Consider the following 11,449-nt stretch of genomic DNA (forward strand, 5'->3'; position numbering starts at 1 on the left):
CAATATAAAAAGCTTGCATCACACATAAGGGTCTCAAAAGGGAGATTATATGCCCCCTTTCAAGTCAAACCAGGCGTAAGACAAGGCTGTATTTTTGCCCCCTTTTTATTTTTAGTATACAAAAATGCCTTGGAGACTTCTTCAATATCCTGCACTTGTGATGTCCTCAAAATTGTTTTCCGCCTAGTCCCTGTACTATTGTAGACAGACGACACAGTTTTAATCATGTGCACTGCAAATGGGTCATAATCACTTTTAAATGATTTTAATCGTTTTATGCAAGAGCTAAAGCTTACAGTGAACCATAAGAATCCTATGTTATGACTTGTGGCACCAAAGAATACCCAGTCAAAGAAATTCTTTATTGGGGGAATTGAAATTTTAAAGACAAAAGATTTTAATTATTTAGGCCTTATGTTTCATGAGAACATGCGCTGGGAAATATTAATTGTCCAGAGACTAAAGGAAATGAGGCTTCTTGTTAATCATTTTTTAGATTCACCAGGAAGTTGGGACACAAGCCCGTAGAGGAAATAATTTATGCTATGCAATAGTAAAGATCTTAGTTTGGGCACATATGGAGTGGGAGTTTGGGGGTATATAACAGCCAAGGGCCTACGTGGGACAGAGAATAAAGTCCTAAACAGGTTATTAGGGACTCCCAAAGCCACCCCAATTTTTGTTAGACATAACAACTTTGTGGTAGAATTTTTTGAAGATAGGGTAGGTTTATCCCCCATTCCACAGAGGACCAAAATATGGACCACCCAAGAATTGGGCTTCACCTGAGCATAGTCAAAGATTTCCTTGCGCAGAGTAATATGATAGCCATTCCTTGGCTTAATTACATTAAAAATACTTTGTGTGAGTTGGGATTGACTGACTATTTTGAAGACCCGGATAACGTACCCCCATCTTTCTAAGATCCTGGTAAAAGAAAGTATATGGGACATAAAGAGGAAGCCAGGTGTGTGAAAGTACTTGATTCAGTAACGGTCCAATTATATGTCCCACTGTTCACCACCATGGGTATGGAGCCTTATGTGACATAGGTAAAGGCCCCGGAGAATAGATTTTATCATATACGGATTCTGGGCAACAAGCTTCATTTCTTGGTGCCCTTTCCTGTCCCAGGTACATAGTTTCCAATATTACCATGTTGCCCTTGTGATGGGAGGTCACACCAGTCAACCAAGCACTTTGTGCTTTTTTTGCACCTTATATTCTTTTAGGTTACAGTTTATACATCCCATTCTTAGCAGAAGATTCTTTAATAATCACCAGGAGGGCTCGCTTTTCCTTCAACGTCTCGAGCCCCCACTGATTTGCTGAAAGTCCTGAACTTTATTACACAAGCACTGAAACTGAGAAAGAAAATATGCTGTGTAACTTGACTAATGTCAGTGTTTTAAAACTGAAGCACCCCCCATGATAGCTCAATTTTAAAATGATTTTTTTCTTCCACTGAGTTTGATATTTCATTTGTGTATCTTTCTCAATAGGGGGACATAGCAATTACAGTTTGAGTGTGTTAATATTGTATTGTAGTAAGATGTTTTTATCTTGTTCTTGTGATTTTAATGTCTTTTATTATCGATTGACTGAAAAAAGTTGTTGAACTGAACTGAAATATTTGTTGATGTGCTGAAACCTTAATAAACCCGAAAGGCCCACCACTATTTATTTTGGTGCTCTGACCTTTTGACAAAGCTAGTAGGTGTTCCTTACTTAAAATGACTCCCTTTATATTGTTACCTGATATAGCCAGCCATGTGTCTTGTTGGGATTAGGCGCCTGCTGATGGTTGGGTACAGGACCTGGCCGCAGGCCCTGCACACGCAGCTACATGCAGCACATGGAGATGGAATAAAAAATACATGGAAATTCACTGGAAATAACAAAGGCTAAAGTGAGGTCATAGTTAGGAAACATAATAATCTTACTTTACATGTAAAAAAACTCTCTGAAAAAAACAAAGATTAAATGGATGTTATAGTTGGCTGAAAATGTCAGATATCGTTTTAACTAACAAAACCATTGAAACTCAACAAGTTATAGTTTTTTCTGTGAATATATACAAACATATATGAGTGTGCTTATATATATATAAGCACACTCATATATGTTTGTATATATTCACAGAAAAAACTATAACTTGTTGAGTTTCAATGGTTTTGTTAGTTAAAACGATATCTGACATTTTCACCCAACTATATATATATATATATACATATACACATACATACATATATATATAATTTTTTTATGAATATATATGTATGTATGTGTGTATATATATATATATACATATATATATATATATATATGTATATATATATATACATATATATATATTCACTGACTATAACTCATGTCCATGCCATGCACAGTTGTCTCATCAATAATTTTATTGCAAATGGTGCAGTAAGAATATGAAAGATGGCATAGAATACGTCATCAATGAAATAATATGTGGAGTAATTAGCTATAAATGGCGAAGGCGCAAGTTATAGTTACCTTAGGGGGGAAATTTTGGTTACTTGAAAGAACTGTAACTATAACCGCAGAATTTCTATAGTTTTGCACGAGTAAATTCAGAACTATGACGTCCCTGTAACCTTTGGGTTTTTTTCAGTGAATTTCTATATTTTTTTTAACGTACAGTAATTTTCATTGCTATATGTGAATCCTGCGGCCAGGCCCTGAGGCCAACCCTCTATAAGCACCCAACTTTGCACTGTGTACTGCCTTCTCCTGTGCTCAGTATGGCTTTCCCACAAGAGCTGGCCTGCAGCCAGTCCCGCAAACCAACCCTCCTAACCACCCAACCTGACGCTTTGCACAGCTCTTTGCGCATGCATGGCTGAAGGTGGCCAATCATCTCTGGGTGTGAGAATAAGTGTGATAGGCTGTGCCATTGCTTCAGCAGGTAGGGATCTGCTTTGATAGCATCTCCCTGCCTGCTGAAGCATTTCATCTCTGTTCCCTGCACGTCTGTTAAAACTCGAAGTGTTTGCTCTGGCTTGGCTTGGCTGCAAAGCTCCAGCCAAACCACAGCAAACAGCAATCTCCCAGAAGTGGGCACCCCGGGCCATAGCAGGAGCCGGTCCAGGGGGCAGTGGTCCCAAGGGCCATCAGTGGCTCCAGGAGGAGCGCAGCATGGCCCCCCACCAACAAGGACATAGCCCTGGGGGGTGGTGGTCCCCAGTGCTTGGGGGGTCCCAAAAGGACCCCCTTTTCTTCTTTAAATTTTTGCCCCCGGGTCGGTGGTCCCCAGGGCAGTGGGAGGGGGTTGGCAGCCCCTCCCACATATTATAATTAACACAGCCCTGGGGAGGTTGCAGTCCCCAGGGCAGCGGGGTGTTCAAGACAACACATTTATAAAAATGAAAGCCCCAGGGAGGTGCTGGACCCCAGGGCAGCAGGAGGGGGCCTTGCAGCAACCCCTGCATATTATAATTAACACAGCCCTAGGTAGGTGCGGTGCAAAGGATCTCGCGTTTGCTCGAGTTAGAGCTATTAGCATTGTAAATTTCTAACTGGACTTTTCTTGAAAATGAAAAGTAAAACAGTTGATATAAGCTAAGCGATTCAATGCACCATGACGCATTGAATCGCTTCGTTTATATCAACTGTTTTACTTAAGGCCCCTGGGACCTGGCCCACCAGGGGCCCTATAAAAAAAAAGATGCGCAGGAGACTGCACTTGTCTTTTTTAATTTTTTTGCCACAAATTCCCAGGTATTGTGATTTAGTGGCAAAAAAATAGTTTACATTCTTTTTTTTTTGCCCACCTGTGCTAAGGGGTCTGGGTGCCAAAGGGTATGGGTATCTATCGTAGTTCCTTCTTTAAAAAAAAAAAAAAATCTGGAACTCGGCTCAAGACGAGTCCCAAGATGATAGGCAATCAGAACTTTGCATTTCCCTGCAGAAGCTCTTCTTTGTTTGCGAATACTTTGCGGCCAGACACGTACAAATTTTAATTTCCTAAATTTCTCAAAAGCTACTGAATGTATTTATACCAATTAACAAACAGCACAATCTGCAAACTGACAGCTAGCTTTCTGCAAATTTGGTGTAATTCTGTCCAACAGTTCAGGCTGTAGACGTGTTGACTGATCCTGTGGGAATTAATATGGGAATTGCAATGTTTTTTTCTCAGCCTCTGCTTGACGGATCACCCTGAAACTTTCCATGCATACCAAGGGTCAAGGGGCCACTATTTTAGAAAAATTTAGCGAAGATTTGTCAAACGGTGCCAAAGATAGAGGCAAGTCAAAAAACGCTTTTTCTTAGGAAACAAGCTCCTAACTATAATTACATACTTGTATGTATATTAATATGTTCTTACCATTCCCACCCCTTCCATGTATGGCTGACACCCTGCCACTCACGGACCCGTAAGCAGCATCGGGTTGGCCACAGATCCTTGCCTACCACCAAGCCTTGTGTTGGATCCCCTACGGACGTCTCACCTGCAGCTACACAGAGCTTTTGGCCGTGCTTGGCATGAGATTGGCCACAGCACCTACCTCCAATCCCCAACAGGCAGCCTACATCTGGCTGTGCACAGCGTTAGACTGTGCAGTGTGTTGTTGGCCTAACAGCCTGACCTGCAGCCAGGCACTGTGTCTAAGCTCCCGCCACGTGTATGAATGTGTGTGTGTGTGGCAGTGTTGAATGTGTGGGTGCAAATGTTTGTGCATGGATATTATGGTGTCTGGGTGATAGATGTGGGTATGGGTGGTCAACAGACAGGCCCGTAAACACCCACCCCATAACGTTTTTGTTTGCGGTGCCACAGTACTTGAAAATTGTCAGGGACACTCTGAACGTTTAGCGGTTTTAAGCCAAATGTAGTATGAAAGTAGAACTTTACTCAGAAATTGTGGTCTACTTATTGTGGTTCCATTTGTTTAATGTTAATCTGTTGATTGGTTTTTGAGGTATAAACATTTTAAAAACATTTTAAAGTGTTTAGGAGGGCTTTGAGGGATTGATATATTTTTTTTAATTATAATTCAGACAATGACGAATCCTGCCAATTACACATTATTTTTCTGAAATGGGCTGGCTTATGAAGGGTATTTCTTTTTTGTGCCATCGTCAAAATCGTGACTTAGAAAATAAAAAAATAAAACAACACAATTTTCATGCTAGAGATGGTTGGCAAACCATGAGAGACGTCCTTTCCTTGGGGATGGCAGGTGGCACTTAGAGGTGTAGAAAATACAACCGGTAAATAAAAAAAACAGGTTTATTGCAGTAAAATGTTGATTTAATTGAAGATCACAATCTCCATGGCCTCCATTTACTGAGGAGGAAAAATCTAACTTTTTAGGCTTTATTTCATAACTTTCAATAAAATCATAATTTTTCTCTAAAAAGAAACAAGGTAAAAATAGTAAAATAAATGTCCCATTAAAACAAATAAGAGAAATACCAACTGTGCTGAGTCAAAAGACATGCGTAGCAGGGTTTGGCTTACTGTTCTGGTAAACAGTGGCAAATTAGATCCGCACAGTGGGTTTGGGGAAAAGCCAACCGTCTTTGGCGAAGTGTGAAAGAACAAAAATAGTGCATGAGCCATTGAAGGTTAAATGAACTTAGGTTTAGGGTGTGTGCAACTGAAAAAACACATTGCAAGCTTAACAGTCTATGTAAACAGTCAAAAGTACTAAATACATTTTTCATTTCATTGGCAACTAAAAATCCAAAGTACAACATTAATTTGAAGGTAACCCAGATAAACAGTCTGAAATGCCTAACTAAGTTGAGGGGCAAAATTCTTGGCTTAACAATCTTCTGGAAAGCAGCCATGTTAACATATTAATGGTGCAGTTGTGGAACACCTTCTTTGGGCTCAAAGTTGTCAGGGCAAATGTCAACCACAAGACATCAGTCCTGGATTGCTTGTGTTCTGGTTCAGTGAGGACCTGGTTTGGCAGTTCGAGCTGGACCGTTCCAATCGGAGAAGGGTCGAATCTGATTTGCTTATAGCTGGGTCCAACCTGAAGTAGCATTGTATGCAAAATAACAATGGACTGGGACACAGTGCCAAGTAATTACCAGGGTATGAGATTAATTTAAGCATCCCATCCATCTTTTTATGTATGCTTTAGTGTTTCACTCTAAGTGGGATGGGTAGGCCCAGACGTGGGTCCCTGCACACTGTGGTACTGGAAACAAGCTATAGTTGGCTGATTACCTCCTAACTAGGGCAAAACCAGTCTTGGGTTGCTGTTTCCAACTTAAGGGAGGACCTGATTTGACAGTTCAGGCTTTTTACTTCCAATTGGAGCAGGGTTGAGACCTATTTTCATGTAGCTGAGTAAACACTAATGTGGCATGGTGTGCAAAATAACGATAGACTGTGATGTGGCCCGAGTAATTACCAGTGGATGAGATTAATTCAAGGATTTCATCCATCACTTTATGTAAACTTTATTGTGTCACCCCAAATGTCAATCCCAGTCATTGAACTACTGGTGGGTACTTGCTTGAGGAGGAAGGGTAACATGGGTTAATGCTGGAGCCCTGCTTGTAAATGCTCCCTCAACATTTTGAGGTACAATAACACTGTCACCCTAACTATCCCTTGTGAAGGAGCAAAGCAACAGAAGTTTAAATTGAAGGACAAATTTTAATTTCTTATTGATACACCATGTATGTAGTTTGTGCATGTGATGCCCTTTTTGTAACAGTAAATTTAACATCTATCACTTAACAATGATAAGTTTATGTGTATAAAGCTGAACAATATATAAATGTCTTCACACTGTCTAGATGTGTACCCAACTTGACAAAATATCACCAGCAAGATGGTTACAGTGTGAGCAGCCAAGCTCAGCTCGCTCCGGTCCAGCCATCTAGTTCCGGCGGGAGATTGAGAGCAGACTGACTGCCTGGGATACACAAGCACTGTAGCGGGGGTTTCATGAATCAGCACCGACTGATCTGTTTATTTGTAGCTCAAACAGCCAAATTAGTTACCCCTGTGGTTTTTGTCTGTGCGGTCTGCTCACCACAGTGGGTTTCTTCTGAGGCAAAGGCCGGGTACGTTGGTCACCCTGAACTGCTTTTTCCCCAGCTGCTGCAGGGAAGAAGTGATTTGGATAGAAGGCATGCCATCTAAAAGTTTATGCTCTTGTGATCGGTGGGGGGAGAAGTCTCTAGAACTCCAAAGTACCTTGAACAGCTGTGGATTAGCTTGTTCAAAGGGGGACTGGAGTGGCAGTAACACTAGCAGAACCGCAAAAACAGGTCTGAGAGGGAGTGGGTCCCAACAGTGTGCAAGAGACGCTCTAAAGAAGGCAGACAGCAATGTTTTGGCTCAGGGCCCTGGACCTCAATCTTTCATTGTGGTTTTTCCAGACACTAGAGGTGGCATAACAGTCCCCAGAAGGCCAAACGCTGGAGGGCAGATACCCTGTTATGGCAGGTTATGCTGTAATAGGCAGAGATGACAGCTGCAGTCTGTTGTGCTGGAAACATGTTCACAAGTATCTGGTCAGATGCCAGCACCCACTGCCACCTCCACCTACATGGAGGACGCTCAAGAGGTGCATTTGGTTCAGCAACTAGGGATCCTGATGGTTTTGACTGACCCTCAGGCTAGTGTACCATATGTTCATGTTTTGGAAGTCGGAAAAGTGATAAAAAGAGCTGGAGTTGTTGATGGAACATCTGCTGCATTTCTCTCACCTCATATGTGTGAGAAAAGGGAGCTGATTGCAGAGGTCCACTAACCTTTTGCCCCCATTTTTCACTTTTTGTTGGTGTTTCCCTGACTCTGATGGTGCCCTGGGCACTGCTAACCAGTCCCAGGGCCTGCGCTCTGTGTAAAGTGAATATGGAAATTAGGCTAATTATAATTGGCTATGTCAACCTACCTATAAGTCCCTAGTATATGGTAGGGCTTGTAGGTTTAGGGACCCCAGCATAGGTAGTGCACTGCTGAGGTACCCAGTGTCATTTTAACAGCAGACCTGCCTTGCTAGCTTCTTTTAAACTAAAGTTATATGCAAATTCAACTTTGGAAATAAAAGTACTTCCAAAGTCTTAAACTGCCTTATTTTTACATATAAGTCCCCCCTAAGGTGTGCCCTCGGTGCCCCTAGGGTTGGGTGCAGTGTAAATATAAGCAGGGAGATAAAATATGTTTTATAAGCTCTGGTGAGAAAAAATAGCCAAATGTGTTTTTCCCTCATTGTAGTGAATAGGCTTCATAGGCTAAAATGGTGAGACTTTATTTTAATTAATAAAGTCTCCAAAGGAGCTAGATATCACAAGTTTGGTCTCAAAATGATTGTTATAATAATTGCAACAACTTTACATTGTTGGATTTAATATAACTAGTTCAGTGAAAGAGTTTTAGAACTCTTCCTTAAAGTTACCAGTTTCAGCTCTGGAGTGCCCTTCTCTGAAAGGCCGGCCTCTGGCAGCCTGGCCAGGCTGCTTTGATGAGGTGTGAAGTGGCCTGGGCTGAACACAAAAGAAGTGCCCGGGGGAGGAGATCTGCCTCAGAAGATGGTGAAACAGGATGGGGGAGAGCAGCCAAACCGGTCTTCAAAGAAGGGATTGATATTTGTAAGGCAACATAGCTTGAGTTCCAAAAACCTAGATATGGCAGCGGTGAATGCCTCTGGACAGCAGTGTTACCCAAGAGGGGCCTTCTCGGCCAACTCTCCAGAAGTGTTAGATGTTGTAAAAGGGAGAGAGGTCCCCATAATGACTAAAAGTGTCATTTAGAGTTTGGCTGAGAGGGGTTACCCCATCACAAATGTGACAGATATCCCATTTGCCCTATTATAATTTCATTATAGCCTATGGAAATTGTAATACGGTGGACGGAATATCCATTGCTCTTAGTATCACTTGTTTTGTTGAGGATTATTGAATGTTTGTTTATAGGCTGGAGGGGAGGAGAGCACAGGTCCCTTCACTCATGCCATTATTGGTCTGATAGCCTCTAGTGGTAGGGTGGGGGTGGGGTATTTGGTGGGAATGGAGGTGGAGGGTTTTCAATACAAGAGGAGGAGAGGCAATTGAATGAGCCTTTTAGGCTTTTTTTTTCCTGTTCTATGTTTTGAACTGGCAAACTTGGCAAACTGATTGTCATCTGGATGGGAGCGCGGTGTGTTCAAATGGCATACATAACTAACCTACGTATTGCCACCATTAATATTTGTGGTCTGAGTGACAGTTCTAAAAGAAGGGGTGTCACAGAAGGGCTGAAAATATTACATGCTATTATTTTCAGTGTGCAGGAGACTCATATAGCGGGCTCAAGGGGGGAAATTGTTGGAGTCTGCCGGTCTTTCAGTAGTGGCACATACAACTCAAGGGGCAAACATGCGTGGTGACTATTTTATCCCATAGGTATTTCTGCAGTATCTCGGATAAATATGACAGATGGGTGATAACTGAGGCCTTCATTATGAGTGTGGCGGTCCTAGAACCGTCAGACTCGCTGTGGTGGTAGGACTGCCACTAATGTGATGGTCTGACAGCCACATTATGACAGTGGACCAACCACCAGCACCGCCACTTTTTTGCCGGCTGATGGCCTGGCGGAGGCAGCGGTCTTAATCCACCTGGGGATTAAAACTCCCGTGTCCACCAGCTTTTGCATGGCAGTTCCACCACTATGCAAAGGCTGGCAGAGAAAGAGTGCCGGGGGGACCATGGGGGTCCCTGCACTGCCCATGTACTTGGACTGGGCCGTGCAGGGGCTCCCCTGGGCAGCCCCATTGCACTTTTCACTGCCTGAATTACAGGCAGTGAAAAGAACAATGGGTGCTGTTGCACCCGACGTACCGCAACATTGCTGCCAGCTCGATTACGAGCCAGCGTCAATGTTGTGGGTAGTTTCCCACTGGGTCAGTGGGCAGAAACTCTGTTTCCACCCTCTGGCCCAGCGGGAAACTCATAATAGGGCCAGCGGGAGAAAGATCAAACTGGCGGTCTTCTAAACGAGTTGACATGCAGCCTCCTCCGCTTGCCAAACTGGAAATGAGGCCCTGAATGTTTATTGCCGGGTGGCACTGCTGCAATGTGTTTTGTCCATGGATCCTACCTTGATGATCCTGCCATTTGTGATTTTCTAAATATTGAGCTAGCCTTGTGGCTGACACTTATTATACTTTGTGGAGATTTAAATATGTCATGCATGTAGGGTGGAGGAACCTGTTGAACTGCATTATTTAGGTAGGAAGCCTAAGGGGTTTTGTGCCATACAGCACCTTAGGAACAATCATGGCCTGGTAGATGCTTGGTAGAAAATTAAAGCACCTGACCACGGCTATATATTTTTTCTGCTCCTCATAATAAGCATGCTCGGCTTCATTATTTCTTAGCTTCAACTGGTTTCATCAACGAAGTGCAAATTGAGAAATATTCCTGCATCATGTCAGATCTCAACCGCTTGGCACAATTTGGGATATGATGGAGGCAGATATAAGACAGGAACCCTCAGCTTTAGACTGTCCAGACAAAAGACACAATCACAATGCTTAAGGAGTAAATGTAGTGAATAAAATGAGGTAGAAGCTCAATATACTCGATCTGTCTCAAAGGGAGTTAATTTCCAAGAAATTCAGGATAGGCTTGCATTAGTAAAATCCGCCATGAATTGAATTTTGGCAAATGAAGGCACCTGAAAAGTATATGGCTCTCAGGAAAGAGTGCTATGAATATAGTGAGCAAAATTGCACATCTGTTGGTGCTACGTACTAGACAAAAGTGGTACGAGGGCATGGCCGAGATTAGAGATAGGAAACATCTCTACTACAGAAGGAATGATGGATGTGTTCCAGGAATTTCATAGTGAGTTATATCAGACTGGGTCCGACATCAATGAGGAGGACATAATGAATTATTTAGATTCAGTTTTAGGCTGTAAAGTCAGCCCTGAAGATTGTAAGATCCTGGATGCCTCCCTTAGTAAGGATGAAATCAGGGAAGCTTTGACCTCCCTGCCTTTGGGCAAGGATGCTGCAGCAGATAATACACCAATTGAATTTTAGGTCTTTTATCCAGCCTTAGCGACAAATGTGGTGAATACCTTTCTAACGGTGCAAACCGGTCGGCAGATACCTGAATGCTAGGCTATATCTAATATGGTGGTATTTAGAAATAAAAGGAAGCCACCGCAAGATCCCTGATAATACAGATCCATTACACTCTTTAACAAAGAGCCAAGCTCTATGCTAAGGTGTAAGCAACAAGGTTAAGTTGAGTTATTGGCAATCTGGCGTCCCCAAGACAATGCAGCTTCATACCAGGAAGAGAGGCCACTGACCACATGCACCAAGCCATAGCACTGTTTGATAAAGCAACAGTCGCAGGCGATCCCATGGCCCTGGTTTTGTTAGACCATTAGATGGGACTATATGTGGGGAGTTTTAAAATGGAATAAGATTGGATTGGGGTTCATTAAAGCCACTCA

This window comes from Pleurodeles waltl, chromosome 11 (genome assembly GCF_031143425.1).
Source record: "Pleurodeles waltl isolate 20211129_DDA chromosome 11, aPleWal1.hap1.20221129, whole genome shotgun sequence".
Lineage (NCBI taxonomy): Eukaryota > Metazoa > Chordata > Amphibia > Caudata > Salamandridae > Pleurodeles > Pleurodeles waltl.